Source organism: Melopsittacus undulatus, chromosome 5, assembly GCF_012275295.1.
Source record: "Melopsittacus undulatus isolate bMelUnd1 chromosome 5, bMelUnd1.mat.Z, whole genome shotgun sequence".
Lineage (NCBI taxonomy): Eukaryota > Metazoa > Chordata > Aves > Psittaciformes > Psittaculidae > Melopsittacus > Melopsittacus undulatus.
In genome coordinates this window covers 81,113,484-81,132,863 of record NC_047531.1, presented here as the reverse complement: position 1 = coordinate 81,132,863, position 19,380 = coordinate 81,113,484, and the positions used below count along the sequence as shown (strand labels likewise).

The 19,380-nt window shown below is 40.0% G+C and overlaps 1 protein-coding gene across 2 annotated transcripts in view; it reads right to left on the bottom strand.

Moving 5' to 3' along the window:
- PACSIN2 (protein kinase C and casein kinase substrate in neurons 2) overlaps positions 1-18,063 on the bottom strand; it is a 54,240-nt gene extending 36,177 nt beyond the window's left edge. For both annotated transcript variants that reach the window (XM_034062981.1, XM_034062982.1), the window contains exon 1: positions 17,921-18,063. The gene's annotated coding sequence lies outside the window, so the exon portion shown is untranslated. The remainder of the gene's footprint in view (positions 1-17,920) is intronic.
- Between the last annotated feature and the right edge of the window lie 1,317 nt (positions 18,064-19,380).

Here is a 19,380-nt window from a genome sequence, read left to right as displayed (position 1 = left end):
AGATCACGTGACAGTATTTTATATTTCAGATTAAGTAAGATTAATTCGGATTTTAAAGCAAACTGAATCCAGCTTCTAAAGAACAGTTAGGAGCATTTAAATGGTTTGCTTGTCTTAAGGTGGCAGAGAAGGTTGCTTAATACTTAGTTTCATTAACATGGCCACTGAAAAAAGAAACCCTTGAATTCTGTTTAAACATTTTCAGCTCAGTGAATCTGAGGTAAACTTTAGCCAGGAATCCTCACGACTGCCTCTAGGCAATTAAACTTTCTGGTCCTGAAATGGTAATTACTGCAACAAGGACAGAAGACCTTTACTTACCACTTAGTAATCTACACACAAGGGGCTGCTGACCCATTGGAATTAAATATTCCCTAAAATTTATTTTAATAAATAAACTGACTCCTTATCATGTATTAAACTCATTGGTCTAAGCTAGCTGGAAGTACCACTTAAGTATTAAGTATGTATCACATTTTATGGCCTTCCTCGTACACATAATTTGACAAGCTAAGCTAGAAATTCTTTCTCTGTGTGTGTGTGGTGGGTTTGTGTTTTTAAAATCACATGCAGTACAGTTAAATATATTTTAACCCTAACACAACTGAAAAATCTATGAAGTTTTCAGTGTGCAAAGCAAGGAGCTGCTTTAAAAAGCTCATGTAAGATCAAGGTTAGGCAAAAAAGAATGTGGAAGTTTATTGTGAGAACCAAAGATTTCACTAATCTTATTAAAGGTTTTAAACAAAAAAACCATCACACCCCAAAAAACCACACACACACAGTGGCCAGTCTTCCTCATGATTGTCAGAGATCTGGATACACATTATTTGACCTTATATAGCCCTCAAACACACAAATCACTCAAACGTAGAATCCTTACATGCAATAATGTGAAGGGAATTCTTAATTTGGCCAACTAGCCTCAGAAATTCTGACTGATCTTTTCTACCCTTCTCCCGCTTTTCAGGAAAAGGAAAGCTTTTTATGCCATTTTCAAGTAATGCTTGACTGAAGTACAAGTAGGTCAGCCATCTACTCTACAACCTAAATCGGCCTGAAGTTCAAGGAAACTGGGACAAGAGGCCCCAGTAGCTACCAGCTCTTGCACTTGCAATTACCAATGTATTTTTTCATGTAATAAGGCTGTGCTATCACTGACTATGGAGCATTAAACAATAGCCTTTGACCTGCATCTCAGTAACAATTACAAAACAGATTTTAGTGCTCTCAAGATTAGAGTCTGAAAAACCCCAATGTCAAAATATACAGTCCAGATCCAAAGTGGATCAAAGTGTTGAAACCCAGTCAGTAAAAGCACATAATACACAAATCCCTTTTTCTGTCATACATGCTCCTGAGTAGCTTCAGCATTTTAAATGGTTCCACAATGATTCTTAAAACCAGAATCAATTGCTACTAAATGTAGAATTATACACCTTTTTTGCTTTATGAATTAACTTAATCAAAATTCATGTCAGTAACCTCTACACTCACAAACTAGTGGTATCCTAATAACCATAACAGCTGAGAAAAGAAGGCACCAGTAGCTTCAGAATAAAGTGATCAAGTTTCTTAAGCTATTTAATCTACTGCAAATCAGTCTACACATTGTAATCAAACTGTAAAACTGCATAACATCAGACTCCAGAAAGTCTGGAGTCATTACATTCAACTGCAACATCCCATCTTCAATTAAAATAGAATTCAATTTCTATTTTTGCATGATGCATCGTAACATGAAGCAATCAAAACAGAAAAGGTTAGTATCATGGAATAAAACCATTCTGGAATTAAAATATCAAACTTGCACATACACAGAAAGAACGGCTAAGTGAAACCTCCAAAATGTACTCCATGCGTAAACTGTATCACTTATATGCATGCACATGGAGAAAACCAGTACTACAGAGTTTTTGTGCCATTAGCCTAAAGCTACATTTAACACATTGGGAATTTCCAGCAGTCTTATAAAAGGTGCCACCAGGGTCCATCTTCAACTCAAGATTTTACTAACTAGCTAGTGCTCTTATGCTTAATTCAGCTTGAATGTCTGAATAGATTACATACCACATTTGTCTTCCAAGATTTGAATGCACTGTAGTTGAGCCGACAGCTGGGATGGTATCACCATGTTTATTTCAAAGCTTTGGGACTGGACAGGGGGATAATGACATGCAGACAGAACTGCACCATGACACAACAAAGGCAGAGCTCTGTGTCACTGGGTATACTAATATCTCAGCTAGAGTTCTAGAATAGTCTGCGGTTACTGAAATGAGTCACCTGTCTACATATGACTACGTTTACAAAGCTGTATCTCCATATGGCTCCTCACTTAAGAGGCTGAGCAGCAAAGGAATCAAAAACGAAAAACAGTGAATGGTTCAACAGCTGAAACAGCTGCAAGTTGAAAGCTTCAATTAAGCAGAAATGCCTTAAAGGTGTCACTAAAAATAAGATTTCTATTTGACCAAATATTCCCGAAGAAAAGCAAGCTATGTGCTTACTCAATGAATAATAAGTTTCACATGTAACTATCGTTACCATATGGTAGTGGAAAGAATGAAAGAGGTATAAAGAATGTAAAGATACTGTAGAAAAAAGATTAGACAAGACAATGAAGAAAGTGTGACAAGCATATATATACAAAATGTAATATTTACAAGTAACATATAATGACTTTTTTCTTAATCATACTCTTTAGTGTCACAGGTCAAGTCAAGAACTCTTCAGCTGAGAGCACCTGTGAAACAAATACAAGCATTTTCCATTTCTGGGTCTGAAGGCTTAAAGCCTTAATGTAATCATCTGATAGAAGCACTATTAGAAAAAGTAAGCTTGCATCTAGAAAATCTTTCAAAACATCTTCATTTCTTATTTCTGAGCACCATTTTTTTATTTTCATGACTTCAAAACACAATAGCTTCACTGGAGAGGCAGATATTCTCCCTGTAGTCCCTAGCACAAATCAGAGCAAACTGATAAATACCAAATCCAGGAGGGCTTTAGACTGACAAAAGCCCAACTAGACCCAGAAAGCTAATGTCAGCTCTAGTAATAAACAGTACTTATGTTTAACTCCTCAGTCATTCATTGTAAGCTTTCTTGGGAAGGCCAGATGTTTCTCAAACCTGCTAAAGGTATCCCTCCTTTATAATATAATTACATATATAATAGCATATATATAATAAACATATCATATATATAATAATATATATTATTTAACAATAATATATATAATAAACAAATATAATAACATATAATATAATAACAGCTATAAGCTCCGTAATATTTCTTTATAAGAGGCAGCTCAATACCTAAGAGCCACCATCTCAAGTAACCTTGACACAGCCAAGCCAATTTGCTCTTTAAGACAACAGTGGTCTGAAATCAACTGTCCTGACTCCTAGAGCTTAAGGGTACAAAGCACTCAAAAGAACAAAGTAATTTCAAATGTCTTTTCAAAAAATACTTTGGGGGATGCATACTTTGATTTGCTAAGGTTATTTCAGAACATGCAAAGAAGTGTTTCAGATGTATGTATACTTTAAAGAAATAGAACACTAAAAAGCAGATGGTGAGTCTAGCTGTAAGGTTTTTCTTGTCACTGAGCATTATTAACCTCTGGTACAATAACCTGAAAGGTCCACACACATGAGCTCCCATAGCAAAGTTTCTTTCTTTGCTTTTGCAAAGAGAAGGCTGCCCTCCCAGAAGAAGCCTGAATACTAATATTTGCTTAACTTGAAATTCAGTTCACATTGAAAGAACCTGTACACTGCCCATATCTGAAAGATACGCTTCACTGAGGCAAAATATCTGTATATCTGATGCATCAGAGCCACCCAAAAAAACAGGTATTATACTTAATTGTATTTTAACACATTTTTAGATTGTTATTAATAATTAAGCATTAATAATGTGCTATATAGCATGCTTGAGATCAATAAATTGATTCCTTAGACAATATGCAATTATTTTGTACCTTGCAATTTATGAAACTGAAAATTAAATTATGTCCAATTCTAACATCTTGAAACAAATGCCTATCTTTTCCCCTTGCAACTGCTGAAGTTAAATTTAAAGAAATTAAATAAAAAGGTATTAGGAAGAAATTCTTCACTATGAGCATGGTGAGGCACTGGAACAGGTTGCCCTGAGAAATGGTAGATGTCCCATTCCAGGCAGTGTTCAAAGGCCAGGCTGGATGTGGCTTTGAGCAACCTGGTCTGGTGGAAGGTGTCCCTGCCCATGGCAGGAGGTTGGAACTAGATGGCCTTTTCAGGTTACTTCCAACCCAAACCATTCTGTGATTCTATGAAATATTCAGTCATTTCATAGGAAGAGAAAGTTTTATTACCTAGTTTGCATTTGTCACACTACCTTAAAAAGCCTATAATTTCAACACAAAACAGTTTGAGAGAAAGGTGGCTAATGTTTATTGATCCCTTCATGGACTGGTGGCTGCTCAGTTAAGCATTGGAAACACCTTACTCCATTTGACTCAATCAGTGAGTCACTTAACCATGACAGAGGACAGTCTACCAGACGTTGTTTTTAAACAGGAAAGAAATCCTCTTCCTTTCAGCTTCCCAGAAAATCAAGGTAAGGTATGGATACATTTTCAATGTTAGATTTTAATGGGAAGTCACTACAATAATTTAGCAGATTGGCACAACATGAGAATTATAGTAAGGGTCAGATGGATGCCGAAAACAAGACCAAATTGATGAGGCTGGACTACTCAATATGTCAAATAGGTCTTCAAAGAGGGTTCAAAAGCCACACTTCACTACAGTAATTAATTCCCACAAGAAATACTTCAGCTGAGTATTTGTCAATTTACAATGATCACAGAAATTACGTAACAGCCCAGGTTAGAAGGAACCTCAAAAAACCATCCAACCTTTCCTGGCAAAGGGAGCATAGCATCTTTCCAGTTGCATCTAGCATCTTTCCAGTTGCATCTTGAAAATCTTGTGAATTCATAGATGATTGTAGAGTTCCCATCACAAGACATCTTCAAACATTCAGCTTTCAAAGGACAAGAACTAAATCAGTCACAAGAGCACCGTTCCCACAGCCAGTTACATTTCATTACATACAGACACACAACTGTAGTCCATCTTTTCTTTTTATGCTAAAGTAGAAGGCTACACAGTTGAACCTTGCAGCCAAAGCCATTAACTAATCCCTTAACTATGAATTTTAATAATTGAAGAAAAATGTCACAGTAACACAACATAGAAAATGTAAACTATACCCAATTCATATAATGATACAGGTTTTTCTTTATAGTCCATTTTGTATAATGTAAATTGCAAATAAACAAGTAACTAACACTTTTAAAGAACATTCATTTGGTAAACACCTACTCAACAAAACAGTTTTTGTCCTGAGCTTGTTATGTCTTGGTAGAACTGCTTCTTATCCTATGAATATACTTTCATTGTAACATCCATTGGCATGAGGTTTGTTCTTTTTATTACCCCCTCAGTATTTGCATTGTTATTTCATATTATTCTCACACAATTATTAGATATTCAATTATCTGATCTTGTGCTTAATCATAGGCAATCCAATATTACAATTCTCAATGCAAATCACAGGAATGTGAAGAGAGTCCTTAATGATCAATTCCCAACTACATTCCAAAGAAAGATAAAGCTCTAAACCGCAAATATTTCAGTTTGGGATTTCTACCACTGGCATCTAAAACTCCTTTCAAATGAAGGCAGCTATTCTTTTAGAAATGTTTACACGTTTATTCTCATTTTTAAACAAATTAAAGAACTCTAATGACATCAAACCATCTGAGCTTTGCCAGTATTTTGTTACAATACAGTACCCACCGGTGGTTCAGCTTTGAAGGCCTTTTGTAAGAGCTGCAGTAGTTAACACAAGAATCTTCTGTTGCTCTTCATTCTCAGGCTCCGAATAACAATGCCTGGCACTAACTGGAACAATTCTGAATTGCAACAGAAGTAGTGTTATGCGATACCAGAAAAGGGGGTTTTCTAAGCTCTCTCTGCTTGCTTGTATGTATCTCTACTGTACTAATCAAAGAAGTTACTAAGGATAGCCTTTCCAACCTAAAACTAGTGCAAAGAAGGCCATTCAAATGGATTTAGTGCTGACTCACAGCTTTGACTAAATCCTAGCAAAACTAACACAAATTAGTTTTACTAACTCTACATGATACCAACTGACAGACACAAAACGCAACACCACCGCCCATTTCTAGTCTCTGGAAAGGTGTAAGTCAACAGAGTCTAGCATAAGTAAAATAGGTAGAAAGGTAGAAATCCAGAAATCCAGCACTTTTGCCTATAAAGGCACTGAAGCCCTATCCAAATTCTGAAAAACTCTACTCATCTTTTACTGTCCTCTATTTAATAGTAATATTCCAATAATTTATTCAACAATTTCAGGATCTGGATGTAATTTACCATCTGAATTCATTTAGCTTAACACCGTAATTCTAGATCAAGTTTTAAATTCTAGACAAAATCAGAAGAAATCCAATAACAAATAAAGCAGATTTTCGAGTAGATAATTTCTCACTTGCTTTAATATTTAAGTTTCAGTAGGCTAGCTTCAGATAAACCTTTATATTGTTTCATTTTCATTTTATGCATTTGACTAGGTATGCCAAATCCCTACTTGTATGCATCTTTCACCCAAAATGGTGATTTTTTCGTTCTACTCGCCTTAAAAGAGAAAAACTTTGCTAAATAAAGTTAGCCAATTCCAAAACAAGATTTAAAAATGTCTTTTTAAGCTTATGTAGTTAAGATTTCCCACATCCCTTTCAGTATTCACAGCTATGCAGAGCAGTTAAGTACTTGAAACTGGGTGATGGAAAAGTTAGATGGAAGACATGACTTGCATTCCTTCCTCTTTGAGGGGAGATACTATAGCCAGATTGAGATTTTTCGCAGTATTCCAAATTTAAAACTTACACAGTGACTCTGATGTAAATGACAAGGTGCAATATGCTATTCTTTGCACATCCCAATAATGCTCATGACCCAACACAGCTGCATAACTAGAGAAAGTAGCTCAAATTTAATCCGTTCTGGAAAACAGACCCATGCTTTAAAGAACACTGCAGAGATTCCTGGAGAAACAAATTCAGGCACACACATCCTCTTACCTATTATATAAATAAATAGGACAGGCAGCAACTAACCCTCAACAGGTATGAGCTAGTGCTCCCTGCTCAGAAATTTTAGACAACTAGTGAATAATGACTATAGCCTTAATAGTACTCACAACAGTGACAAAGCAATTGAACAACAGCCGCAAGTTTTACATTGCTTATTTCTGCCCATTTGCAGGACTAAACACTGCCCAAATCAATTGCTATTGCATTATAAAGTGTTTTACAAGATTTTTATAAAAGCCTTTTTTTTTCTGAAATGAGACTGCAGAACTTTGTTCTCTGTTTGCTGCAATAAAAATTGATTCATGGGACTTTTTTTCATTGACAAATTCAACGCACATACTTACAAAAGCATGTTTATAACATCTTCAACTTTAAAGAGCCAATTCGTACAACAGCTTCTCAGATTATTTTTCCTACCTAATAAATTGCATTCCAAATGCAATACACTAGCCAAAGCTGAGCCCAACACATCCCTGAAAATTAGAAATCTCATAGAAACTTTATAAACTGTCCAGCTGAGCTACTAACATAATTCACAACAACCTCAAAAGATATGATACTGGGACAGCAGTATTCATTAAAAAAAAAGCAGTATTTTATCCATAGGTATGAAATGAGAAATAGGCACTGCACATGCAAAAAAAATTGCATTAAATGTGCACAATGAAAATATATTTTGATGTACTTGAAGACATCAAACCTGTTCAACTCTTTCTGTATTTCCTTGCTATGCAGTAAGATCTCTTGGAAACAGCATAAAACCTGCTAAAATTATTACTGTAAAACTAGTAATTGTGTTCAGAAATACACTGGTAAGCATTATGCATTAAATTTAGCACAGTTTGCCCTTAATTAAACAAAGTATTTCTGCTATACCTAGTAACATGTAGAAGCACATTTGCTTCCTATCTAGCCTCTGATGCAAGAAAGGAGAGGAGGAAAAACAGGCAGAAATATCAGATCTCCAATCGCACTTGTAGTTTCTCTACAGCTCTAGTGAAAAACCTAAGCCAATGGATGTTTTGAGAAAGTGAGACTATTTTATTAGACTGATAAAAATCTAAAGCAAATAAGCTCTATATTGTCTTGCATAACCTAAAATAAATGCAGAATTAATGCATGATATTTGTCTTATCTATTTGCATGTATCAGTTGCTGAACTGCTTGTTACTGACGTACAATGATTAAAATTGCACAGAACAGATTTCACTCATGATACCCAAAGAACTCACAGGATTTATGTTCTACCAGAAACGATGCAACAGCCTGATCTAAACCAAGTGCTAAAAATAATTAGATACACACAAGATCCCCATATTGTTCTTTGATACAGGGATACTACAAGCCAAAGCAGAAGCAGCTGCTAATATGGACAACGGATTACTTAGCCAAATTCAAACCAATTTTAAGATCAAATCTAGTTTCAAATCAATTTTAGGGTTCACCCTACTTTAGGGTTTCACCTTTAAAACTGTACAGATTGACCTTTCATCTCCCTAAATTTGTGTTTAGGAACATAAATAACAGATCTGGTCCTACCTCAACGAACAGACAAGATATTCAAGACATCCATTGAATGATCTTTCACCTTTCCCAGTGCAGACAACAATTTACAAAAGCAAAGCAAAGCACACAGTGTTCCGCAGTACTGCTCAGTCTGCTTCCTTGGGAAGATGTTCTCTGCTGGTTAATTTGTGTATCTATGCACCTCCTTCAAAAAAAACCATCAGGTGGAACAGTGCTTTGCTGAGATTAGCCAAGGCAGCAGACTGGGCACTACCACAGAACAAAAGTAAGAGGAAGATCCAACTAATCCTGTTCAATTATTTTTGCGGAATAAGGAAGCCAACAAAATAAAAATCACAACCAAACAAAAGGTTACAATAAGGTAGGTAAGCAGTTTCACTTGGTTATTTCCACAAGATTGAGTTCATTTTGGAAATTAAATATTGAGTTGGAACTCAAAGCTAGTTCTTCAGCACCTGGTTGAACAATAAAGTATTAACAGATTAAGCCTTCTGCTAGGAATTTAAAACAAATATTTAGTATTCACTTTTTTTTATGAATACATTATTTCATTACAGAAGAATATATATCAGCACTACACGTTAGTACACATTAAAGTTACTTACACATGAGTATTCTGGAAGCCAAAAAGCAAAGACTTTTAGCTCCTTTCTACTTGGAACCTGTTCAACTTCAAGAAGTATATCAATTCTGCCTTTTAATTCAAGAAAGCAGCACATCTACCTTTAAATTTATTAATTTAAGATAATTTGATACATATAACTCACTCAGCCATGCATTTAAAATTGCTAAAAATTGAGAAACATAAGTTTAATCACATCTTCAATACCCTTAACAGCTTAAAGATCGTAAATCTAGGCAATAAGCATTAAATCTTTCTCAGTTGTATTTCAGCAGCTCATGTAGCACAGCTTCAGCTGGTAGGATGAGCAACACTGTTCCATTTATATATACTGCATTTTCTTTATTACGTTTGACCATTTTTGGCATACATGGGATTATAAAAGCACGTCTACAAAGACTTACTTATATCCAACGTTAACTTACAGCCTAACTTTATAGAAATTATTCACTGTACTGCTCACCTCAATACCTTGCCTGATCACTTTATTATGGTACAAACTTGTTCTGCCAAAGGTTGATCTGGTCTTCTCCCACATGCCCAGTCACTCCTCCTGACCTATGCCTTTGACTACATTCAGGAAGCCAGGTGCTAAGCTTTATCCAGCTGAAAATTACTCTGCCAAAAAATAAGAAGCTTCTAGCTGGACCAGGGAACCAACTCTCGTCACAGCACAGCCACATAAAGAGAGCCAACACACAGCACGTAGCAAGAACAAATAGCAGGGCATCAGGGAAACAACCTGACTTCCTGTTTTAGGAGCAACACAGACCGTACTGGTTTTGAAGCTACTTGCTTCATCACTGTGACTAGAAATAGCAACAAGCTTCTGAGCTATTTTAACAAATCGCAAGATGTTATGCCAACAAAAGGAATAAGCAAGTATACATACGAGACAAAATCTGAGACCCTGAAAGTCAAGCAAAAATATATTTTCATTATTTATGTGCAGATGGTATGCACACAAGAGATAAGATGTTTGCATTTGGGAACATAAATCAAGCCCATTTAATATCACTGAAATCTCACTGTGCAGGTCACATGGCTGAACAGCATTTACGTGGTTATAATAGGTAGGTAGAGAGGATTAAGTTGTCAAGAAAGGAGTGGTGACACTCCTGCAATAGTATTTGTTAGTTGTTTGAATTATTAACAACTTTAATGAATACTAACACTCCAGATATTCTAGAATATCTTTCAGTAGCTCATGAACCCCATGGGAACTAACTGATATCTACTGGAGATCACCAGAGCACACTAAATAACACAACACAGCCAGCTCCTTCTGCAGCAAGCTGATGTGTGAAGGAGAAGGCCGTATTACTGTGGGGCCCTTTGATCTCACTAACATATGTTCCATGTTTCACTTTTGCAGTACTAAAATTGGCATGGCACTTAACACTACAGGTGACAATGGCCTAACTCAAAGAGCATGTTGAATTCAACACAAAGGAACTTCATACACTGTAACTCAAAAAAAATGGATTCAGACCTAAAAGAAGTGACTACCTACATACCAGATCCGAGCTGACTCTGACCATTTCTGGCTTGAACTGAGAAGACTCAGATTTGTGAATCTGATAAAATAATACTACTTTGCCATGCAAAAGTCACAGGAAATCACACAAGATTTAACAGCTGTCCCCAAAGCCACATTAGAAGAAAAAAATAAAAGAAACCCAACCAAAACACTGTTGCTACAGAACTAGCTATACCTGAAGTGGAAAATAGGGGAAGTTCATGGTAACAAATGTAACAAAAGATAGCTATCAGGGCTGTTGTGGACCCTACACCCATTCTTTATAAATGGGAAGTTTTCTTTGTGGCTACATCAAATTCCAACAGGGATTCATCCACAAAAGTCCCATGGCTTGTCCTTTTCTGACAAGGTGAGATCATTACAAATAGCTACTTTCTGGATTAAAATCTATTAATCATTCTTTTGCATTTGTACTGTGTATTATTAGCAACTGGATAATCAAACTACTTCAACATTAAGAGCAGCAGCAGTTTAAAAACTGTTTATATTAACTATCACCTCTTTAGATGTCTATAGAACATTAATGCGTTATCTACAGATTAAAAAGCACCTATTCACTAAAGCTATCCCCAAGACATGCTTCTGAGGAGCCTCCACTGGAGCACATTTGCTTGCAAGACTTGCAACCCTGTGAGGGACCCATGCTGGAGCAGTATGTGAAGAGCTATAGCCTGTGGGAAGGACTCACGTGGGAGAAGTTCATGGTGGACTGTGGGAGGGACCCCATGCTGGAGCAGAGCAAGACTGTGAGGAGGAAGGAGCAGCAGAGACTACTGCAGGCCCATTCTCTGTCCCTTGCACTGCCTAGGGAGAGGCGATAAAGAAAAACTGAAAGCGAGGTTGAGCCTGGGAAGATGAGAGGAGTGGGTGGAAGATGTTTCAAGATTTGGTGTTATTTTCTCATCATCCTACAGCGATTTGATTGGCAATAAATTAATTTCCCCAAGTCAAGCCTGTTTTGTCTCTGACAGTAACTGATATGTGATCTCTCTCTGTCCTTATCTCAACCCTTTCATTACATTTTCTCTCCCCTTTCCAGTTCAGGACAGGAGAGTGACAGAGCAGCTTTGCTGGGCACCTAGCATCCAGCCAGGGTCAACCACCACAAGCTATCAATGATACAGCAACACTATCCAACTTGTTTCACTAATTGACCTGTTTCCACCTAGGACTCTGTTCCTCAAGACAGCATGAAAGTTTGCTTTGGGAAGTGGCACTATGTATTGGCTGATCCATGTGTGCTGGTTGTTCCTACTTTCAAATGAACCAGCTCTGCTTTACTTAAACTGTCTTTATCTCAACCCACAAGTTTTTTCACCTTTTCTCTTCCAATTCTCTCCCCATCCCAGGGGGAGGAGACTTAGTGGCTGTGCCGTGCACATTTGTTGGTAGTGGCCTACCATAATAGTAGAACTAATCAACGACATGGCAATACTCTCAGCTGTGGGCATAAGTTTCCAAGAAATGTAATTGCCAAAAAGAGGAACAGCTAGCCACTCAATTTATATCTCACTTCACAAATGACAGGATTGACAACATTCTTTATATGAAGCTCTCCACTAACACAAAAATTAAAGATAAGTTGTTGAAAGGAAATGGTTACCCAGTTTCAGTTCTCACACTTAGAGCTCACATTTTGGAAGGGAACCATCACCTCAACACAGGAAGAACTTGGGAAAACCACCTTCAGTTAAGTTTGCCCTAGAGATTAACCACGCTGTTCAAGATAAGCACAAATGTAAGTTAGACCAGCTGTATTATTTCACGTAAATGACATATATACACACACATATACATGTATATATATATATATATACATATATATGTATACACATCTGTTTGTCATAGATTTATCATTTCTCCTGACAAGAAACCAGCACTATTCCACTCTGCAGTGATCCAGGTAACTGCCAATCTGCCAAAGAAAGCTTCTTTAATGGAGAGGATCAGAGGTGTAAGTTAAGCTAAAAAAGATGCTCCATTAGTCCTGTGACTCATGGCAGACCATTTATTGAAATCTGTACTTCACATTACCTCTTTTAAGAAGGGTACATTAAGCATATTCACCCTGCACCCTTTACTTGACCTATTAAGTCCAAAATTAATAAAAAAAAAACAAACACATAAGCTTATAAGAATAGTGAAGTATGCCTGCATGGTGATGTATCTGCTACTGAGAACAAACAGACTTCTTACTTTAAGGCTCATCTACCATTACAGTGCTAATTAAGATTCCATGCAAGCCGGTGCTGGAACCCAGAACCCCTGGCTATACTCAGAAAGCAGTTAGAGATGTCATGTACCAGAACTCTGCTGGTCCTCTCAGAGCTCAGTCAATACACACCTTTTGTTACTTCAATCACCAGCTGGCAGTACATCAGGCTGATACATGGGGGAGATTAACATACTATCGTACATAAACATCAGATTTATGAGTCCTATTTGTGATACTCGTATACAAAGCCACAATAATAACAAGACAGAAAGAAGGGTCACACCTCTGCAAAATGACACTTCACAGTGAGGATTACAGAATGCCACCATCATCCAGCTTTAATATTAGTAAACAACCTGCTACTTTATAATCAAAAGCTAAGAGCTTGCAAGTGCATCACGATTCTGTGATACATAAATCACAACAGGCATAAGAAGATATTTAAAATACATACTTGTGAACTCCTGAGTCACAGCGTCACTTAAAATTTGCATGGCACCCATTCTCAGGGCATCTCCTATGTCACATCTATACATTTATGAGAAAAGACTACATAAAATACAGTCTTTTTTGGCTTCAGTAAAACTGTTTGAAACAAATGTTTAACAACATGATTTGACGTGCTGTTCTTATCTTCACCATTTTTGCTGTTACATTGTACTCTGGTTTGTTATTCAGGGGTCTAGATTACATGATAAAAGGCAAAGAAGCTTGTTTAAAATTTTAGGTCTGTAGATGCCTTGGAATTAACTCTTACCTTAAAGCAGAGACCTACACATGCAAAAAGTGTTAATAACATGCATTGGCCCAAAACCAAACAATGTGAGATACAGGTTTCCAACACTATCAAAATATTTACAATGTGTTGCATAAGCCAGAAGAGTTTTTAAACATTTGCATATTCTAAAATGTTGAAGCAGATCTCATCACTTAAAGCCTTCAGGTACTTTTTTTGTTTGTTTTGCTTCAAAGCTTATTACAGTGCTGCACTACAATACCCATACTTGCTCTATCCCTATTTACCAATTAGGGCTGGGAACCTTCTCAAATATTGACACATCCTGTCCACCAAGATTCACAGGGCTCTACCAATGCATAACTGCTCCAGCAGAATCACTCACAGCACACATTAAAGCAGATACTAGACCAACACCATTAAAAGAAATTTTGGCTGTTCCTTTCTCCCAAGCAAGGTACCTTGCAGGACAGCATACAAAGGAATGACATTCAAGTTTTGTGACGAACTCAACTATGATTACAGACTGTGAACCAACCCAGGATACAGCAGCCTTTTTACTGTCAACTTCAGAGTATTCGTTTCATCCTCTGTGAGCCAACTAGCCAAGTAACATTCATATTAAGCACACCATTTTATTCAACCACAGACTCTGAATACTTAGTTTATCTCAGTACAGTTACATCGTTGTTATTTCCCGCTTTCTTCCTTTTAATGCCCTAAGAACAATTCATCATTACATTAAGACAAGCCAAAAAACAGTAATTAGGTTTAGTTGAAAGGAACGACACTTCTTGAAGTTTTATGGATTAACACAGAATTTGAATTAAATCCTATGTTACAAAAAGGTTGTTCATCTCACAGACTAGGCTTCAAGCATTAGAGACTTCTTTCCAGGTCTCAGTCTCAAGTCATTAGACTTTAGAACTTCTTTTATAAAGCAGGAATCCTAAGAACCAGCAAAACACTACTCCAATGTATTAGTTTACATGCATGCTTAAATAGATCTATTAAAAAAAACCCTTCAATCTGCACCTACAATCCTCCTGCTTATTGTATGAGAAGATGCAACTCTTTCCAGGACCTGCTACTCCCATATTGAGAAACCATATATCATCTCAGAAGCAGAAAGCTACCTTTTAGGTAATCTGTTTTAATCCCACAGATTCACAGAAGCACAGACAATTTTTGACTAGCAGCACTGCTCAGCATTTTATCCTTTGCCATTCCTGTGACAAACGTAAATATCTTTGCCTTGCAGGCTACCAATTCAAGTCACAGTAACCTTTAGACTCATTTTAACCATAATCAGGGAAGCACAGAATTGACATAAGGACATCTTTAACTGAGTAGTTCACTCAGCTCCAGAGAAGAAAAAGGTACCCATATGCTGGATGAACAGAGCATGAGAACAAAATTTCCCGTGCCTACCACTAAATCATCCAAACATGTCACCTGGTAAAAACAACAGGTTCACAATCCTGATTTTGAGACCAACATTCAAGTACCCTGATAGAGCAAAACAAACCAGACATTTACCCACTAGAAATACATCTAGGTATTCTCTGAAATTACTACCTACAAACACGCACAGATCAAAATGCTGCACAGAATACCACCCCACACTCAGAAAGCCATGCTACTGTAATGGTATTGCAAATATTAAGGGAATAAAACAGAAAAAATATTAGAAAAATACAAGTAAATACACACTATAAAGTAAAATCAAGTTTTTGTTACAGAGATGACTTGTGGAATACAGAACATCTCTCATATACCTACAGCAGTTAAAGAAAAGTTAAAGAATACTTAAAACCACCCACTTAAGATGTATACAGCTAACATCAAGCCCAGCAACCATAACTGCCATCTGATTTGTCAGCTTGGTATTACCTACTGCAACCACTTGCAGAGCACCCTCTTCAAAAGGAGAGAAAGTAAACAAGCAAAAACAATCAGTAAAAAATAATCCCAAACCAGTTTTGCCTATCAAACACGAATAAACTATTTAATCTCTAACTACAATTGTGCTATGTGTCTTCCTGTTAACACTGATATAGTTGCTTGATGTGTGGTATGCAGTTTAACCCCCAGGGCAGTTTTTAATGTTTATTAGACCCTGAGCCAAAGAAACCAACTCTAGAACTGTAAACTATGCACCAAGGGGAGTCTGGAGCCCTTGAACAGTGAACAGCCATGCCAACATTAACACCACAGAGGACAAGGTAGCACCTGCACTCCTCTCCTGCTTACCGTGCCTAAGCTGTGTTAGAGTATGATCAGAGAGCTCTAAAATGAGGCTGCATTGTGTTAATCAGACATGCCCCATGCACTAATACCACTACTGCTTAAGCTGATTCAGTCATAATTGGCAGAATGTAACCCTGTTATCTTTGAAGGCAAATTGCAAGTTTGACAAAAGGTGATTTCAGAAAGAGCAAGCACATTAGCCTTCGGTGCTAATAACCTTAATAGTCAAAAACACAATTAAGAAGTTTTGCTCATCCAAAATACAGTTGGCAAATTGCTTCGGTTGCCTCTCACCTTAAAGCCAAAATGTAAGTATTCCCCCCTGCCTAATAAAGCAATGAAGCAATATTTCTCTACTGGTCTTATCACAGACATATAAGAATGATCCTTTTGTTGCACTGAAAACAGAATGAAAACTCAGTCACTTACATAACACAGTCTTTGCTATGACTATTATGACTGTTAATGGTTTTCACCCTTTCAAATAGGAGGAAAGGTTTTGTCTTTAGAGAAGGATAAACAAACTCTGGACTTAAATCCGAATTAGCAGAAGGGAAAAAAATCCCTCCCTCCCCCATAGCAAGAGAAAACAGTCTTATGGCAACCTCTTATGCAGTCTGCTGTAAGGTCACACAGTGCAACATAAGTGTCTAGCGCATCCCAAGGCTCAGTTTTTACTCTGGTCTGCATCACATACAAATGATCAAACTCACCAAAACAGGTAAAGGAAACGTGAGCAGTGGTGTACTTGTTATCCTGACTAATCTGGGGTTTGATCAAAAACAGCTACCAAGAAAACCGAGCATTTAAAACTGCAAGATTATATTTCATTTTCGAACGTTCGACTTACAAAGGACAGCATATGGCACTCGCACCTTTCTGGCCTCATTCACTGCTAGGGCACAGGGATGAAGGCTCAGAAGACCGAGCCTATCGGCTTCTGAGTCACTCCAACCCGAGACAGCTGGGCAGCTGGGAAAGATGGATGCAGCAAGCCAGTCAGACACTGTAGACACCCAGTCCTTCTGGAACCAGGTAGCCTCGATGCATATAAAGAAACTTCTGTCTATCACACAGACGTTACTGTGGGAGATGAGGAGATTCTTTCCGTGAGCCAAAAAAGGGAAAGTTAAGAGAGAAGGCGGCAACGGCAAAACCAACAAGCCTGACTTAGCTAGATCATCACTGGTTCTCGAGAGGCTGTTAGCTGCTTAAAATCTCGCTCTCCCCCATACAAACACCTCCTCTCACCAAACCAGCGTCGTTACCTACCATCATCCCGGACGCCGGGATTTCAAAACCGGGAAGGAAAAACCCAACCGCTCAATTTGAGGCCTCCCTCCCCTCCTGCCCCACAACCAAAGCCGTCGCCACCCCCGAGTGGGTCACTGCATAGCGAGCAGCGCTCTTCCCCCCCACAGGAACCAAGCCTCCCCACAGCCCGTGTCGTCATCCCGCCGAGCCCCAGCCCTGCCCTTCCCCGCCGGCCGCCGTGCAAGGAGACCTTCACCTTCCCGGCTCCAGGGCGGCAGGAAGCCCCGACCCCACCGCGGGCCGCACACATCCACCCGTCCGTCCGTCCGTCCGCTCCCGCTGCCCCTCAGCACTGTCATCGCCGAGCCCCCGCCAGGGCCTTCCCCGCACAGCACCGGCCCCATGCGGCCTGACCCGGCCATGGGCAGCGCGGGCCCAGCCGCCAGGGGGGAGCCCTGTGGCAGATCCCCTTCTCCGCGCCCGCCGGTGGGACCCGCCCGCCATTCCACGCTCCCCGGCCAAAGCCTGACTGGGACCTTAACCTCAGCCTCCGCCTCGAGCCTCTCCTTTAAGGGTAGGGCCCAGGCCGACGGCGCCGCCCTCACCTGAAGTGCCGGGATGTGCCCGTGTCCTGTGCCCGGCAGCAGCAGGGGATAGGGAAGGAGGGGGCCGATGAGGCGGCCAGAGAGTGCCGAGGAACGCGAGCCGAGCCCAGCGCCCGCTCTCCGCCGCACCGACTGCCGCCCGCCTCCGCCGCCCCTCCGATTGGCGGCCGCCCAGCCCAGAGCGGAGCGCAAGCTCCCGCCCCGCCGCCGCCCGTTGGCTCTCCCCGGCTGCCAATTAGCGCTGCTTCCTAGGCGAGGGCTGCGAGGGGCGGCGGAGGCGGCCCCGGTCCTCAACGGCTGGAGGCGGCTGTTAGCGCCGGCTGTGCCCGAGGGGGGTACTTCATAATGGGCACCTCACGAAGGGGCTCCGGCCGCTGCACCCGCCACCCCCCCCTGCCCGCCCGCTTGTCCGCCGCGACCGACCGGCCTGCCGAGAGGGCAGCCGCTGCGTACGGGTAGATAGGTGTGTACGTGGTCGGAAACCACTGGTGGTAACGCTGTAGGAAAAGGCAGGGCACGACGTGAGTTAAAACATTGCGTCTGTGTCCCGTTTACACTGCGGGGACAAGTGAAGGGGCAGTTTGTTTCCCGAAGCGGAATTAGACCCAGTGGATAGATCCGGAAAAGTGACAGGGAGTTTTTAAGGCCCCGAGAGCGGTGAGGGCTTTATTCTCTCTTGCTGTCCCGCGGCAGTAACGCAGTGCCCTCTCACACCCCAATGCGGCAGAGAGGGTGCTGCAGTTATTACACTTCGCTGCCTGTTCGTGAGCTGAAGACGCGTCTTGCTGCGGGAGAGGCAGTGCGGGACATGGGACTTGTCCGTCAGCTGTCAGGGATGTCCCAAGGACAGAGCCACCTCTACAGTAACACTGCTGATCTGGTTAAACCTCCGTGTGCGGAGGTGCGCGATAACTGAATGCTATCAGGGGCTGAACTGTTATTCCAGCCCTTGCCTGTCCTTCAAACTCTGTTTTAGAGGACTATTCCAACTTACAAGCAGCAGCCATCAGGGTATTCCGTCCCTCCAACCTTTGACTTCTCCCCCACCAATTTCAGCATTGCCCTCCCATCTGCCCTTCTCATCACCGATCTGCCTCCAGCGTTGTCCCAGAGGACAGCCGGGTTTGAGGACAGCCAGAGCTCTGGGTCGTTGGGCAGGGCTGCTAAACAGTCCCGCGAGTATTTCCCTCTTGGCCGCGTTTCCTATGCAAGCCTGCATAGAAGCAGGATAGATGCCAGGTTTTCCTGTACTCTTTCACTAAGTGTGTGACTTATTAACTCAGAGAGTTTCAAGTTCGCTGAGGATTTTGATTAGCTCAGTAGGACTATGAAACAACAGCACTGGGGTAAATTTCACCTTCCAAAGGAGAGTCCTGCAAAAAAGATAAGGAAAACAAAACGATTTGGGCAGAGGTTTGGAGCTAAATGATCTTTAAGGGCCCTTCCAACTCCAACCATTC